General features: G+C 36.7%; 1 pseudogene; it reads right to left on the reverse strand.

Annotated features, from left to right (window-relative positions):
- Positions 1-2,457: 2,457 nt before the first annotated feature.
- Positions 2,458-17,608, reverse strand: part of LOC101700099 (L-aminoadipate-semialdehyde dehydrogenase-phosphopantetheinyl transferase-like) — a 172,195-nt pseudogene continuing 157,044 nt past the window's right edge.

Raw genomic sequence — 17,608 nt, forward strand, 5'->3', positions numbered from 1 at the left:
TATAAATACAGATGGTCAGTTTCATCCGCTCCTAGTAGATATGGTGCTACATTATACCCTGCCACTGTCGGTCAGCCTCTTCCTCAGAGTAAACATACTGCACACGTAGTGGAAATTTCAAATAACCCACAACCTTTTTCTATCTTTCTTCTCTTATAATAACACTTGGTCACTTGACTGAGAGACATCCCTTTGTGTTCTGTGATTCCAGCCATGGAAAATGACCATGGAGAGATTTATTGTGCATGTGGAATTTTGAAATGCTCTTCAGGGAGATTGTTACTTGAGGTTCCAGAGGATTCTTTTCTTTATAAAAAGATGGTTTCTCATCTGGATATACCTTTGCTTTATTCATTATACTTGATGCACACTGTAGTAAAAATCTTGACAACTTAGCTAATACTCCATAGATTAAATATTTCACTAAAATAGAAAGAATGTAATGGGACCAAAACTTACCAAAGTTCCGACAGATTCTATCAAGCTTTCACAAATATTCTCCCAACTATCCCTTGAGATCAGAATCAAAAAAGGGGCTCAAACTTAAAATTAAAAGGTGTGTGTCCAAAGGGTTTTTATTCTCTGAAATAATATGTAATACTTTCATATTGCTAGCACAGATACCAAGTAGACAAGTATATTTACTTGTTCAGAACATCAAGACTGCTACCATGTTATCCTTCTCTTTGAAAGAGTATGTAGATGGCATACTATTTTTTTTTAATTGTTAATCATTTTATTATTATTATGACAAGACAAATGATTCTTTGTATTACCATTACATTCATGCTAGCCATAACAACACTTCCTCTATTATAAATGCTATTTGATCTTTTTAAGACACATTATTTACTATGCTTGGATAACAGGATGCTTAATAAAGGAAATATAAAACATTCAATTTTTTTACTGAGCAAAGTACCTACTTTTATATAACTGTTAGTGTTAGTAATAGAAACAATGAAATATTTTACTTCTTGATATTTACCAATAACAAGACTAATCCTGAAGACATGCACTACAACCATACAATAGATTCTGGTATCAATATGATTGTCTTGGCATCTTAATATATTATGTTCACACTTTATGTGCTATTTTAAACATAAAAACAGATGAAGATGAGCAAAAGGTTCATAAAAAAGAAATACAAAAAGCTAATAATAATATTGATATACACTTGTAATGAAAGAAATACAAATTTTTAAAATGCCGTATTTTTCAGTTATATTAGCAAAGATTAAATATATAGGAAAAAAAGATAATACTTGATCAGGGAGCATATAGGTGGAAGTGGTCACATATATATTACTAAATGAAAGTGTACAATTTATTGTACAGACTTTTTAAAGAGCAATATGGTAATACCAAAGCTTTAAAAATGAATGCTTATTTAAGCCCTTTGAATCAGTTATTCTACTTCTAAAACTTTCTTAAGAACATAATTAAGTATGTACCTTAAAATGTACAAGGACATTTGATGCACTACCACTTCAGTAATAAAATGCAGATAACCAAAATGTCTAATACAGAGGAAAATGAGCATATTATAGTACACCTTATGCCAGGTAATGGGCTGCAGCTCAATGCTGTCCTCTCCAACCTGTCTTAGCCTTTTCTCTTCCAACAGAATCTACTAACAGAGGCAAAAGGTGTCAAGACACTGGGTCTCTGTGACCAGATGTGAGAAGACAGAAACTGAGGGGATAGTTTCAAGGGACTACTGGGAGATGGCCTCCTCACCAATAAAACAATTACAATAGGAAAAATAACCTCTCTCCTTTCCTGTCTTGTAGATGCAATTTTATTAAGATGTAAAATGGAAGTTATAGCAGTTGTTCTTGTAACTGGGAAGGGGAATGAGCCTAAAGCAAAATAAATAAATTGAGGCTAAGGCCAAACAAACAAAACCCAAAAACAACCACCCTGAATTGTAAACGTTCCTAGTTACTTAAGCCAATTGTAACTGAATAGTTACCTCAGATCAAATTGATATTAGTCATACAAGAAAGTACTCAAGAACCACTAGTTCATGTAATAGAGGTAAAGTTATCAACAGCAGATGTGGAGTTAAAAAAATTACATAATAGCATGTCCCCACTGAAAAAAATAAGTTAATAGGGATTCATTTGCCAAGACAAAAGGTCTGGAAAGATACTCAAGGTTTTAAGAGGAGTGATTTCTGAGAGATAGGATTTAAACATTTCCTTTTTGCATATTTGCCTTTTCTACAATCTTCCTTTATCAGTTGAAGATTCTGCCACCCTTTCTGTTTCTATTAATTCAAACCAAGTTTGGACAGGAAGAGGGAAACATATACTCTAGTGATCTACCTGGAAAGAGAAGTCTTATTTTATAATAGTAAAATTTTTGGCTTCTTAAAAAAACTGCTTTTTAAAATAAAATTTGATACTATCAGGTATTTATTTTTTCAATGAATATGGTAGATTACAAACAGTTTTCACTTTTTTTTGTTACTTAGTGCATCATATCATGACTTTGTACCATTTTGTATTAGAATTTCTTCTGTAAAGTAAAAACAGCCCCAAAATGAAGGATCTTCAGGTGTCATGGGAACAGCAGATGATATTAAATCATTGAAGGTGAGAATAGTAAACTGCCTCTGGGATGGCTTAGAATCATCTTGGGAAGGAACATCCTTATGTCTAGATCCATCAGGTTTCCTAAGAGCTACTGCAACAAAATGGTGCTCATCTATTTTGCTTTCCTCAAATGCCCATTCTTTTCTTCTTCCCCATCCAGGAACAAATAAACCTGGCCTTTATAAACCTGGCCTCTTTATAAACCTGGCCTATTTCCAAGTTTAATGGAGGGATATCAAATTCAAGCCATTGCAATTCAAATCCCAGTCCAACACCAATGGCTTTAATGAAGCTTTCTTTCAGTGCCCAATTCCTATAAAACATATCCAGTTGAGTTCACTCATCCTTAAAGCTTCTGATGGTTTCCCATTCTTTGTTGGTAAACTTTCTTTTCATAATATGAAAAAATTCTGGAATTGAACCACGACCTGGAAAACTAGTCTTCATTGCATCAATTCCAACTTGTAACTTAGGTTCAGCAGCAAGGACTGTATAGTCCCCTTAATGAGAGATGTTAAGATTGAAATTGGGGTAAGGGTTCAAAGAGTCCTTTGCAAGAACTGGTTTTCCTTTTGCAGTTCTTTGCAGACAAATATTATGCCAAGGGATATTCAATTTCTCCTCAACTAATTTTCTTATCATGAGACAACCAGCCATGGCTACCTTAGCATCCCAGGCAAAGATGAACTGGCCAATGCACTCCTTCTCTTCTGGCTGGATCAATCGCACAACCAGCAGCCATTTGGCTCAGCTCAGCAGCCAAGTGCCACAGGAAAAGGTCCAGCGCACACCCTCCATGGATGGCACCAAGCAGAACCACTTGGCGGTAAAAACCACACACACAGCAAGCAACACTCCAGCCCAATGGCGCAGATGAGAACCTAGATGACATATTATTAATGCCATCAGTTTTATTTCAAGGAACTTTCTTCCCTACAGTGTATCTTTGTTTTGTCTTTTTCAGTGTGCTTCTACAACATGGCAGTATCTTTTTGTTCTCTCCTTAGGAGGATAGCAATATACCTTTATAGTCAATGTCCTAGGGCAATGGTGGTGAACCAAAGGCACACCTGCCACAGTGGGCTATTTGTATAATTAAAAGCTCTAAAATGTTCACCATCACCACTCTTGGATTAAAAAAGGTAATATTAACCTTAAGTTTTAAAGGTGTAAAAGATCTAAATATGCCTGATTCACATTATCACTTATTGCTGTAACATTCTAAATCCTGCTACTTCCTTGCCTGTGCCAGAAAGAGAACCTCATGATTATCTTACCTCAGTTAGGGACATCCTGTATCTCATTAAGATTTGTCTGAGACTTCCATTGACCACTGACTTAATATTGATTGCTAGATCATTTCCCAAAGGTGAAAATGCAGGTTATCAAAAAGGACATAGAATTGCCAATTTAGACTCTCCTTTAGAATATAGACCATTATGTGAGGTAAAATCAACTCAAACGGCAGAATTTATTGCATGTAGTATGGCTCATTGACTAGCCAAAGGACTAAAGTAAGTAGCAGATACAATTTTGGGGTAGTGTATGACTTTAGGATAATTTAGTTACAAAGAATTTTCTTGCTTCTTGTGGAACTCTTGTCAAAGGGAGAAGTTAGAGAGCTTTAGGTATCCTACTAGGATATTATTATAAAGTGGGAGATCCAAGAATAGAGAGGTAATACAGGAGCTAGAAAAATGCTTTATCAGAGCATTAGAAACAAGAGCCTAGATGTGGTTATGATCTTAAACCTCAAGAATTCAAAAATATGTCAGCACCTATCTCCTGATTTTGAAATGGAAGGATAGAACACTCTGATTATATCCTTTTCTTTGATACCTCTGGTGCTCCCCAGGAAGCTGTTCTAGATCATTTCTAATGGATATTAACTAAGTTTCTCCATGAAACTCATCTTCATAGACAAATTGGTTACTATCTTCAATCAAAGTTTGTGAAGAAACCTTAAAAAGTTAAAGATATTTTGAGGTCATGAGTCACTCACCAAAAATATAATCTCCTATAAAATGTGTAAAGGAGGGATATTGAATATTGAATATTGACTTTTATATATCAAGTGACCAAAGCCCATAGTTTATGGGAAGAATTATGAAGGAATTCTGTATGTCACTAGCTTTTGCTGAAAACTACCAGTACAAAAAAAAAATACCAGCACATGAGTGGTATGGACCAGAGCAGTGCTGCAGGCAGATCCAGCCAGGGCCACCCCCCAACCCAAGTGGCTTGGGCACACAGGCCCAAGCCAAGGGTCCACCAGGAAAAGAGCTGCTGCACAGGTGCACAAGCAACAGCTAGTGGCTCTCCCCAATATCATCAGTAAGTGCACAAGATCTTAGCCAGAAGCCTGCTCAGGCACCAGGGACTGGGGTGCATTGCACCCAGCAAAGGCCCTCCCAGACAACAGCTACATAGGGGGGCAGACCCTCACCATAGGCATACCTAGATACAATCCCAAGTGCACACAGGCCACAGCAAAAGTCTGCCCAGACAACAGGTCAGCTCAGGGATCCAGAAGGCAACTATTCTGAACCCAGGAATTGGTGCAGTGGTGAGCAGAGAAAAGGCAGCCCTGTGGCTTGCTGAGAGCTGAGAACCACTGGGTGAGCAAAAAGTTGACTCAGCAAAGGCACAGCAGCCTGCAACTGTTGAAGTGAGAAGACACATAAACAAGTCTCAAAACCAGATATTCAGATCACATAAAGCAACCCTGAAGGGAAATGAGATGGAACAACCTATGCTCAACCACCTGGTCTCCCTGAACTGGCAACAAAAGAGAACCTGGAAAAAATGAAATCAGAAATAATTTCTCAGATAAAAGCAGAGATTGTGCCCACAGTGAAAGACATGGTTAATAAATCTAGAGCAAATACAGATAAAAAAATAGAGGAGCTGAGGAACATGATGGAATTCCAACATAGGAAATAAATGGAATCCATACAGGAGATGCAAACAGATTATCAGGGCAGTAAACAATCTACTGAATGTTTACTCAGCAGAATGAGCAAATATGGGGACAGAATTTCAGATATAAAAGATAGGATTACAATTAGTGAGCATGAAAAGAAAAATTGCCTAAAAATAGAAAGGGACCATGAGAAATCAATCCAGTTAGACAATGCAAAGAAGAATAATATAAGAGTGATTGGAGTCAATGAAGAAATAAGAGAGTGTGGAGATGACCTAAAAAAATGGTTCACAGAAGTAATGGCAGAAAACTTTCCAAGTAGGGGAAAAGAACTTGACATACAGATAAGTGAAGCATATAGGACTCCAACTAGCCATGATAAAAAAAAAATCTACACATAGGCATATAATAGTTAAGATTCCAGAAGACCAACAGAAGAATAAAATTCTACAAGCAGTGAGAGAAAATAAACAAATCACATACAAAGGAAAGCCCATCACAATCACAGCAGACTTCTCAACACAAACCTTCAAGGCAAGAAGAGCTGGGAGTGACATATCAAGCCCTAGAGGAACCAACCTCCAACCCAGATTGATGTACCCTGAAAAACTATCTTTCAAAATTGATAGAGAAATAAGATACTTTCATGACAAAGAGCACCTGAGGAACTTCATGAAGCCCAGCAGAAAGAATCCATGTGTCATGATAAGAAATTAAATGCAAAAGGGGAGAATCCAATTAAAAGAAAAAGTCATGAGAAGAATAGGTCAATACATATCAGTTATAACCATCAATATTAACGGTCTCAATTCACCAATCAAAAGAAATAGACTGGTAGAATGGGTCAAGAAGCCAGATCCAACAATGTGCTGCATACAAAAAATACACTTAATTCAAAAAGAAACTCATAGATTGAAAGTTGAAGGGTGGAAAACAGTAACCCATGTGACAGGAACCTAAAAAAAGGCAGGAGTTGCTATGCTCTTTGCATATCAAGTGGAATTCAAACCAACACTGATTAAGAGACAAAGAAGGACACTATATACTTGTTAAGGGATCAATCCAAGAGGAAGAGATGACAATCATTAATGTATATGCACCAAACACTAATGCACTCAACTATATAAAACAAATACTAACAGAAATGAAAAAAACAAATAACCACTGATACAACAGTAGAGGGGGACCTCAACTCCCCACTGTCACAAATAGATAGATCAACTAAACAAAAATAAAACAATGAAATACTAGAACTCAATCAAAGTCTTGAACAAATGAATTTAACAGATGTTTGCAGAATGTTCCACCCAATAAAATCAGAATACACATTCTTTTCAGCAGCACACGGGCCATTTTCCAAGATAGACCACATACCCACGGATAGAACATGTTTAAGTAAGTGCAAATGATTCCAAATTATCCCCTGTATATTATTAGACCATAGTCTGATGAAATTGGAGATCAATAGCAAAAGAAACCACAAGAATTTGATAAACATATGTAAATTGAACAACACACTTCTAAATAACCAATGGAGGAAATTAAAGAAGAAATCAGATGGTTCCTACAATTAAATGACAATGACAATACAACATATCAGAATCTATGGAACACAATGAAAACAGCCTTATGAGGAAAAATAATAGCAATGAATACTCATATTAGGAAAACAGAGGAAGCCCAATTAAACAACCTGATGCTGAACCTCATGCTTCTAGAAAAAGAACAGGACAAACTCAAAACTCATACAAAGGAGGAAATTATAAAGATCAGAGCAGAAAATTATAAAGATCAGAGCAATGGAGACTAAGAGAATGATACAAAAAAAATCAATGAAGCCAAGAGTTGGTTCTTCTAAAGAATAAACAAAATTGACAAACTCTTAGCCAACCTTATCAAAAAAAGGAAAGAAAAGGCCTAAATTGATGCAATTAGGAATGAAAAGGGTGAAATTACAACAGACCCAGCAGAAATACAGAGGATCATCAATACCTACTTTGGAAACCTATATGCCAATAAGATGGAAAACACAGAAGAAATGGACAGATTCCTAGATACATATGAATTGCCAAAGTTGAACGAAGAAGACCTAAAAGTTCTAAACAACCCAATATCAACCAATGAAATTGAAAAGGTAACTAAAAACTTACCAAGTAGTAAAAGCCTCAGTTCTTATGGCTTCACTGCTGAATTCTACAAGACATTTAGAGAGGAACTACTGCCACTACTGTCTAAATTCTTCAATGAAATTGAAAGGGAAGCAATACTCCCAAATTCATTCCTGGAAGGAAGCATCGCCTTGATCCCCAAAGCACAGAAAGACCCAACCAAAAAAGAGAACTATAGGCCAATCTCACTAATGAATATAGATGCAAAAATCGTACATAAGATACTGGCAAATAGAATGCAGAAGGTCATCAAGAAAATCATACACCCTGACCAAGTGGGATTCATCCCAGGGATGCAGGGATGGTTCAACATATGGAAATAAATAAATGTAATATGCTATATCAATAGAGCCAAGGCCCCAAACCATATGATCATCTCAATAGATGCAGAAAAAGCATTTGACAAAATTCAACATGCATTCATGATAAAAACTCTACAAAAAATTAGAATAGACAGTCTCTACCTCAATCTGATAAAAGCCATCTATGAAAAACTAACAGCCAATATCATACTAAATGGTCAAAAACTGAAACCCTTCACACTAAAATCAGGAACAAGAAAAGGATATCCAGTATCACCACTCCTGTTCAATATAGTTTTGGAAACATTAGCCACAGCAATTAGACAAGAGAAAGAAATAAAATAATACAGATAGGAAATGAAGAAGTCAAATTGTCATTATTTGCAGATGACATGATACTCTAATTAGAAGACCACAAGAACTCCACCAAATTCTTCTAAACTTAATAACCAAATTCAATAAAGTAGCTGGATACAAGGTCAACACACAAAAATCAATAACTTTCCTTTACATGAACAACAGACTCACTGAGAGAGAAATGGGGCAAAACATTCCTTTCACAATAGTATCCAAAAATTGAAATACCTAGGAATCAGTCTAACAAAAGAAATTTAAGACCTCTACTCTGAAAACTATATCACTCTGAAAAAAAAGAGATGGATGATGATATCAGAAAATGGACAGACATCCCCTACTCCTGGGTAGAAAGAATCAAAATAGTGAAAATGGCCATACTTCCAAAAACTGATATACAGATTCAATGCAACCCCTATTGAAATCCCAGTAGCATACTTCATGGTCCTTGAGAAAACAATCCAAAAATTCATTTGGAACAAGGAGAGACCTAGGATAGCAAAAGCAATTGTAGGCACCAAAGACAAGGTAGGGAGTATCACAATCCCCAATTTGAAACTATACTGCAAAGCTATTGTGATAAAAACAGCATGGTACTGGCAAAGAAACAGACCTGAGGACCAGTGGAACAGATTACAAGATGCAGAAACAACTCCAGACACACTCAGCCACCTCATCTTCGACAAAGGAGCCAACCACCCCCACTGGAGGAAAGATAGCCTCTTTAATAAACCGTGCTAGGAAAATTGGGTTTTGTCTTGCCAAAGATTAATACTAGACCTATATCTCCTACCATGCACTAACCTAAAATTGAAATGGATTAAAGATCTAAATTTTAAAACAGAAACACTAAACCAGCTGGAAGAGTGGTTAGGTAGAACTCTTGTACACAGTGGAGTAGGAAAAGTTTTTATGAACAAAACCTCAGTTGTCAGTGAAGTAATACAAACAATCTACAAGTGGGATCTCTTCTCCTTAAAATCTTCTGCACAGTAAGAGAAACCACCAACAGTATGAAGAGACAATCCACAATTGGGAAAATATTTTCACCAGCTGGTCCTCAGACAAAGGTCTACTATCCAGAATATATAAAGAATTTAAAAAATCTGGCCTCCCAAATTTAAAGACCCAATCCAAAAATAGGCATCTGAAATGAACAGTCATTTCTCAGACAAAGAAGTAAAAGCAGCAAATAAACACATAAAAAAATATTCAAAATCACTGGTCATTTGACAGATGCAGATGAAAACAACACTGAAATGCCTCCTCACTCCAGAAAGAATGGCTGTTATCATGAAATCAACCAATAACAAATGCTGGCAGGGCTTTGGGGAAAAGGAACCCTTCTTCATTGTTGATGGGTGTGTAGACTGGTGCAATCACTGTGGAAATCAGTATGGAGATACATCAAAGAACTAGGATTGGAAGTCCCATTTGACCCAGCTATTCCCCTGCTAGATTTCTTCCCAAAAGAAGTAACTGAATCATAATCATACCACAGCAATATATGTACACCCATGTTCATAGCAGCTCAATTTGTGATAGCTAAAACTTGGAAATAGCTCAATTGTCCATCAACTGGAGACAGATAGAGAAAATGTGTCTGTTTTTTTTAAAATAAAATGGAGTACTACTCAGCTATGAAGAAAGAGGAATTAGAGACATCTATAGCTAAATGGAGGCAATATATTGAGGCGATACTCTTAATTGAAGTAAATAAGACACACATGCATAAATATTGAATAGTTTTTCTGATGTGAGAAACTGAAAGTGTAAATAAGGACTAAAGGGTATAATAGATAATGTGAAGTAGGGAGAAAAGGTGCAAAAGGGAAGGGGAAGTGGGAGGGGTAGGGGAAAGGAAAGAAGGGAATGGGATTAATATGAGAAAATGAAAAAATGGAATTAATATGAGAAAATGACAAAGTCTTTGTAAATAGGGAGGGGTTGAAGGGAGGGCAGGGGAATGGGGAAAAAATAAGAACCAAGATAGATTACATAAGGTACAAATTTCCAATGATGAATGTCATTATATTGTATATCTAAAATGTACCAATAAAATTAATTTAAAAAAAAACTACCAGTACACTGCTGTGACCAGGCATGGTCTTCAGAAATGACTGTCAAAGGAAAATATATTTTGAATAAAATTATCAAAATATTCTGAATCTCTTGAGTTCCCTTGCCCAAAGTTATCTTGAAATAACCCTAATGGTTTTAAAGTCCCTAATTTCAGTTCATTGGTTACCTCTAATGCTGCATACTGAGGCAGCAGAATATTGCAGGGAACTGGAATACTATATCCAGGCTATCATCGATAGGTAAGTCTGACTTCCTAAAAACCATTCCTAAAGAGCTGCTTCATGGTTTTCAACAACTAGGAGATTATTGGAAGACTTATTGGAAAAGAAAAAGTTGTTAAACTATGTGACAAGGAGCCTGCTATGGTTTGAATATATGTCCCCTCTAAGATTCATGTTGAAACTTGATCCCCACTGCAGTGACACTAACGGGGGGATCTTTTGGGAAATGATTACATTATGAGAATTTTGCTCCCATGAATGGATTATGCCCTTAACAGGGGCTGGAGAAATTAGCTTAGGTTCTCTTTTTGGCCCTCTACCACTTTTTCCCTGTGAGCACACTGTCTTTGACCCCTTCAGAGGACACGATAACAAAGTACCATCTTGGAAGGAGTGACTTTCACCAGACACTAGACTTTCTGGTTCCTTGATCTTGAATATCCAAGCCTCCAGAACTCTGAGAAATGAATATCTATTGTTTATTAATTATGTGGTCTATAGTATTGTGTGTTAGCAGCACAAATGAACTGACACTGGATCATCTCATGTACGTTAGTCACAAATATGGTAGCAAAACTTCAGGGAGTCAATTCTTGGCTAGATCAAACCTTAGTTAAACAACTAAAAAATCAATCTAGGATTCCACACAATTTGAAGATTATTTCAATTATGGCTCCAAACTGTGTTCTTAGAAATCCCCTAGAATTAGCTTATCTTCAGAAGTAGACAGCTGACCCAAGATCTTTAGAACAAATATATGATCTCAGACAGCAGAAATCAGCCCAAAATTTGGACTAAGACCTCTGCCTAATTCCTGTTTTGAGTTTCATCTGGTTCCTTCTAATCAGCTCAGTCTCATTTTCTCTATGCACCTGGTTATTGTTGATCCATGTTATCCCTTTTAAACTTTTCTTTCCTCTTTATTATAACCATTAGGTCCAAACCTACTCATTGTAACTCTAATCCTAGACTTCCAAACAGCAGCCACTACTCTCAGTCTTCCTGGCTCCTGTGTATGCTATCTATTACCAGAGCCCTATGAAGAAAATCTCTGGACAATTCTGGTTTCATTGAGCAAGGCCGTATGGAATCATAGCCCATAGCACTTCTACTTGCACCTTCATAGGTACTTAATCCTAAACAAATCAACATGTGATTTTGATGGTGTCCTCCTCTTCTAGTAACATAATTAACTATTACATACTATTGAGCTAATGGTACATAATACCAAATTTAAATTCTACAATTTTTGAAGGGTAGTGGATAAAATGCTGACAATTGGGAAGAACTAATAAAGATCTAAATGTAATCCAGCTAATTTTAGACTCTGTTTCCCATCTCATGTATGAACAACACTCTTTGCCTGATCTTCTCACACTCTACTGAATGCTACTCCATTTATAGCAGGATATCTGGTCCTCTGGTCCTATTTGCTTCAGATTAATCCTTCACACATTTTAGAAATAGTATTATAAGACTTGTGTGTACATGGAGGCCCTATTCCTATGTGTTATTGTTATAGTTTGGATCTGGAAAGGCTCTCAAAGTTTGACAGGTTTAAGCCTTGGTCTGAAGGTGGTGTTGCTAATGGGAGTTCATAGTAACTTTGGATGTGGGGCCTTGTTGGAGGAAGTAGATCACTGGAGCATTTGAAGGGGATATTTTGTCCCTGGACCCTTCCTTTCGCTCACTGCTTCCTGACCACCAGGATGTGAGCAGCTTTCCTCTGCCACATGATTCTGCCATGATGTTCTGCCTCACTATAGCCCCAAGAACCATTGGTTATAGCAGCCATGTACTGAAACCTCTGAAATCATTAACTAAAATAAATCCTTTGATTTTGATTTTCTCCAGTCTTGTTTAAAAGCAAGAAGGTAATGGAATTAATATGAGAAAATGAAGAAATAGAAACAAAGTCTTTGTAAATAGAGAGGGGTTGAGGGGTTTAAAGGAGGGCAGGGGAATGGGGAAAAAATAAGAACCAAGATATATTACATAAAGGTACAAATTTCCAATGAGGACTGTCCTTATATTGTATACCTAAAATGTACAAATAAAATTAAAAACAAACAAAAAAGAAATGCTCCACAATCCAAAACTTTTTGATACATTTCAGATTTCAGATAAGGAATGATTAGTCAATTAATTTGCAAATATTCCAAAAATCTGAAAAATACCAAAATCTGAAGCATTTTTGGTGCCAAGCATTTCAGATAAGAAATACTCAACCTGTATTGAAAAAAAGCAATAAAAAACTAACAGAATCACCAAAGCTAGAAATTTTGCCATATGTGGCCTTCAAACTGAAGCTACCCTTGACTACTTAAAGCACTATACTTGCTACTTGTTTATGTGAGTAATGAAGGCAGTGTTCCCAATGAACATTAACTCTTGCAATGTTATTAATGATACCAAATCTGCCCTAGATGGAGGACATACAGATTAGTGTCAGTTTACTGGCAAGAGCAGCGATAGATAACTACATGTCTCTAGGCGTTTTTATTAGAATGCCTTGCTTATCAGTGAAATAGTGTGGAAGATACTATGCATTTATTTGAGGAAAAGCTATTTGGCTCTCTAAATTCAATCTTTATGGCCTACATGAGATTTTTTAATCTGGGTTGAATCATTGTATTTGCTGATTCTGAAGCATCGCTTAGGGATTATTAAGCATGCTCATTTTAGTCACATGGTCATCATGCTGGTCTGTTACATTCTATCTGGAATCTCCAACGCAGGCATTCCCCTGTCAGATGATCATTATGATAACACAATGGAAAGATCAAGAGGATATCACAGTACAATTGAGTAAGGAGACAACTGTACATTCACAAATGGGGAAGGTTGGGACCTCTAATCCTCTCAAAATAGGGGAAAGTTTTGCCATAGATAGGTCGATCAATAAACAAGTGAACAACAATCAGGTCATATATACCAATAAGCTCAGACCCACATCTGCAGAAATCAGTCCAGGAGGCCAAACTGCAGCATCTGCAGTATGGGCCTAGCAAGTTCTGGGCTTGTTCAAAGATGGACAGCTTCTGTCACCCTGATTTGCTTCCAGCACAGAACCAACCAGAGAAAGACATACTTCCTCCCCAGCCATCACATAAGATGCACCACTTCTGGTTAGTGTGCCTCCATTCATTTATGGCAACAACTTGCTGTCTACATGTATTTGAAGCCTTTCTTTTTTTCAAGCCATAAAGCTTCCCTTCATCCCTTTCTAGCTTTGACTGTCTGCCAAACTTCTCAAGGGATGGTGGCCAACTATTTTGCTATAACAATCTCTGAATAAACAGATTGTGTTTGTTCTCAGTTGCATGGCCCTTACTTATTTTCATACTTCTTAGCAATAAAGAATAAAGGTCAATCTCACTAATTAAGAATTATGTACATATGGGTGTGAGGGAGAAGGAAATTCTCAGCAAAGGAGGGAAGAAAAGGTTTGTTTGATTTAGTACAAGAGTGAAATGAATATTTTCAGAGTTGCATTAGTTTAACTTTCAAGTAAGAATCTTTTCCTGGTGCATTGGCTTAAAAATGACAGGCAACTAATAAACAATTGTTGGATAATTGAGGAGGTGGAAGTTTGTTCATTTCCCCTCCTATCTCCCACAGAAAATCCCCAAGAGCTCCTGCTGTCTGAGGGACATGATGGAACTGGCCATCTGGCCCTGGGGAAAAGCCATGATTAGTAGAAGTTTGTTTAGTGTTTGTTCTTCCAAATTTTCCTTTTGTGCTAAGGTTAGAATGTATTGCTTCAGGAAGTGTTGTTTTGAAAAAGTTACTATTTCACATTAGAGTCCTTTTATTCAAGAGTTACCTTGTATGTTTTCAAGGGAAGAAGTGATTGAGAGAATTTTACTTCCAGGCACTTATACAAATTCTACTTTCAAATTGTTAAAGTCCGTATATTGAAGTTTTATAGGTTGCACAATTTATTTCTATAGTAAATGATTATAGAACTTAAAGTAAATTTTGATAAAGTAAGCAAAGATAAAACTGAGGTGTAAGTTATGACTTTACATCAGAATGTGTGCAGAGGGATGCAGTCCATCTGGCTGTACATTTACTCCAGGTCATGGGCTCCAGGCAGGTATGCTGTGCACAGACTCAGCTTGGACTTTCTCTATATCCAATGGATTTTTTCCTCCAACCCTCCCCAGTGTTCTTCTTGTGACAGTTTTCTTACCAACTTTAAAATTTTGATCTATAACAGACTATAGTGTACAAAAATAAGTAGCAATCACTTTGAGAGCCTTCCTAGCTTTGGTCCTTTCCTTCTGTGGCTTGTTTTCATGATCCATGTTTCCTATCACTTGTCCTGATTGAAATTTTCTACTTATTTTTGATGATCTGATTAATCTTTACCTCCACAGTAGGGTGTAAACTCCATTTACTTTTGTTTATCATTTAGTGCCATCTTGGCACATAGCTGTGGTCCAATAAATCATTACTGAATCAACGGAACAAAAGTATTGCAGTCATCTAATTACTTAGCTCTTTTCATATCTCTTTCTTCATTAGGGAATGTGATTCCTCACAATCTAGGCTTGAGAACCTAATACAGACTGGAAGGCTAATAAATTCCTACTGTTGAAATGAACTGGTTGTGTCTGTTTTGTATCATTATACCATCCCAGGGGAGAACATGAACCAACAAAGCACCAAAGTGCCTGACTGAGGACAGGCGAAGGAGAATTCACAAGGAAAGATGTGGCTGCATCCAAGCAGTCACATTTCTTGCAGAATGTGATTGATTAAATGAAGGGCAAATTCACCACTTGTATCACTGGACTTAATGTCCTTTTGGTTTTTAAGTCTGTTAAATAACAGTTAGTTGGCTAAGGAACTGGGAACTTTTCATTATAGTATAGTGACTTAACCTGATATCTTCCTTCTGTTTTGTAGCTAAAAATGGACAAACTCATTTTACTCTCTAGATATCAATTTCCTCACCTTAAATGAAGATTTTGCCAAAACTTAAAAAATTTCTAACCCTGAAATTCTCTCTGCTTTGTAAAACAAGACAGAGTGAAACATTTGAATTTTCACTTATTTTAGCCACATTGTTTCAGATTCCAAAAAAGGTAGGGCTTGTCTAAGGGAAGCTAGACTATTGATGATTTAAAATATGGCCAAGAAAATTGAGATGCAGTAAAATTCTTTATATACAGTTATATGTTGCTTAATGATGGAGCACATCCTGAGAATTATGCTAGACAATTTTGTCATTGTGGGAACATTACATAGAGTACTTACCTAAACTAAGACAGCTACCATGTTTCTAGGCAGTGTAACCTTGTGGGACCACTGTAGCACATAAGCTCTGGTCTTGACTGAAATATTATGTGGTACATAACTGTGTTTTCATACCCAGACTGGCTTCCTAAGATAACTCACTACAGTGATTTCTTACTCATAAACACATTTGTCAATTAACAGTACATTGCCCTAATTCTCTGCTTCCATATATATGATGTATATTGTGTATGCATTATGAATTATTTTCTCTAATCCCTCAGGGAGGCACGGTGGTGTATTGTATGGGTCTGTTATCTCTAAATCCCTGTTTCTTCCACTAATGAAAGCTGATAATAATATCTATATTTGGGTGTAGTTTTTGTAAGGATTACATGCATTAATCCTGAGCAGGGGTGTGCAGGATAGAACTCCTATAGTGCTTCTGGTACTGTGTAGTGCATGGTAAGTGCTCAGTGAACATGGCTCCTCAGCTTCCACTGGCATGGAAGTTCTTTCTTCTCCTTTGTAAAAGCCACACCCTATCAACAGCAATTTTCAGAGCTCAATCCAGGCTTATGGTTAGAATATAAGACTGCTCAATAGCAAGAGGAACATAGAATTGAAGAATAATTTCTTTGGGTGAGGAGAATTAGAAAGCAGATTAAGCCAATACAATGTAAATGTCATGGCAAACACAGAAGAGGGGAGACTTCACGTGCAGGGTGAAATATACAAGTGGGTGTGCTCTCAGGATCAACAGCAAAACTATTATCCCATTAAAATCCTTCTCCTCTGGCTCCTCTCTGCAAGGTGGCAGAGTTGTAAAAATGTTGTGCATTATTTCCTGGTAAATCACAATGGAAATGCTGTGAAATTGTGCATGAGAACCGAAAGGATTCATCATGGTTTATTCCATTACAGTAAACATCAAGACAGTCATAATGGTAGGCCATTTGTTATGCACCATTGTCAACCTTTTTATATATTGGACAGAGTCCCCACAGGCTTGCTAGTTGTATGTAGCCCATATATCCCTTATACAATAATGTTTAACTGTATTGCAAATAGTGGAATCTTTTGGTGATTACATAATTGATCTGCTTCTTAAAACTCTTCTAAGACAATATCAGAAGAACAGCAAAAGGCTTCCGGAGTTTTCTTTTTTGGAAGAGGTAAAAGTCTGCAAATACTCATTGTTTGTACATAATCGATAAGGCTTCATTCTGCTCATGTCTGACAGCACCAGTACAGGTCCTTCAATTTAAGAAGCCAAACAAAACGTAAGTTGGGAGTTGGACATACAAATTGCCAAAATCTCAATTGAATTTTTTTGGTTAGGTTTTATTTTATTTTGCTTTAACTGGTCTTAAATCAAATTTATTTATTAGATAACTCTTAGAAAACAAGTCTAGGAAGGAATAGATAAGGAGCAATAGCACATTTTGGCACCGATATGAAATGAATATAGGCTTTATTACATTTAAGTGACTGTCACTGCACTTCTCCCTTACTACTCCGACCCCTCTCTTAATTTCCTTTGGTTTCATCCTCCTCTCTCTCTCATGTTAACCACTTTTTCCTATGTCCAAGTTTGAGGTGCACTTCCTGCTTGTCCAAGGAATAGCTGTGTCATAAAATACAACAGTCTTCAGGTTAAAAGGAGTTTCAGGAGATCATCAGCTCTAAGACCAGAATTACGGATTTAATT

The sequence above is a fragment of the Heterocephalus glaber genome, unplaced genomic scaffold (genome assembly GCF_053883595.1).
Source record: "Heterocephalus glaber isolate CG9 unplaced genomic scaffold, H.glaber_assembly_v1.0 deba00000347, whole genome shotgun sequence".
In the NCBI taxonomy this organism is placed as follows: Eukaryota; Metazoa; Chordata; class Mammalia; order Rodentia; family Bathyergidae; genus Heterocephalus; species Heterocephalus glaber.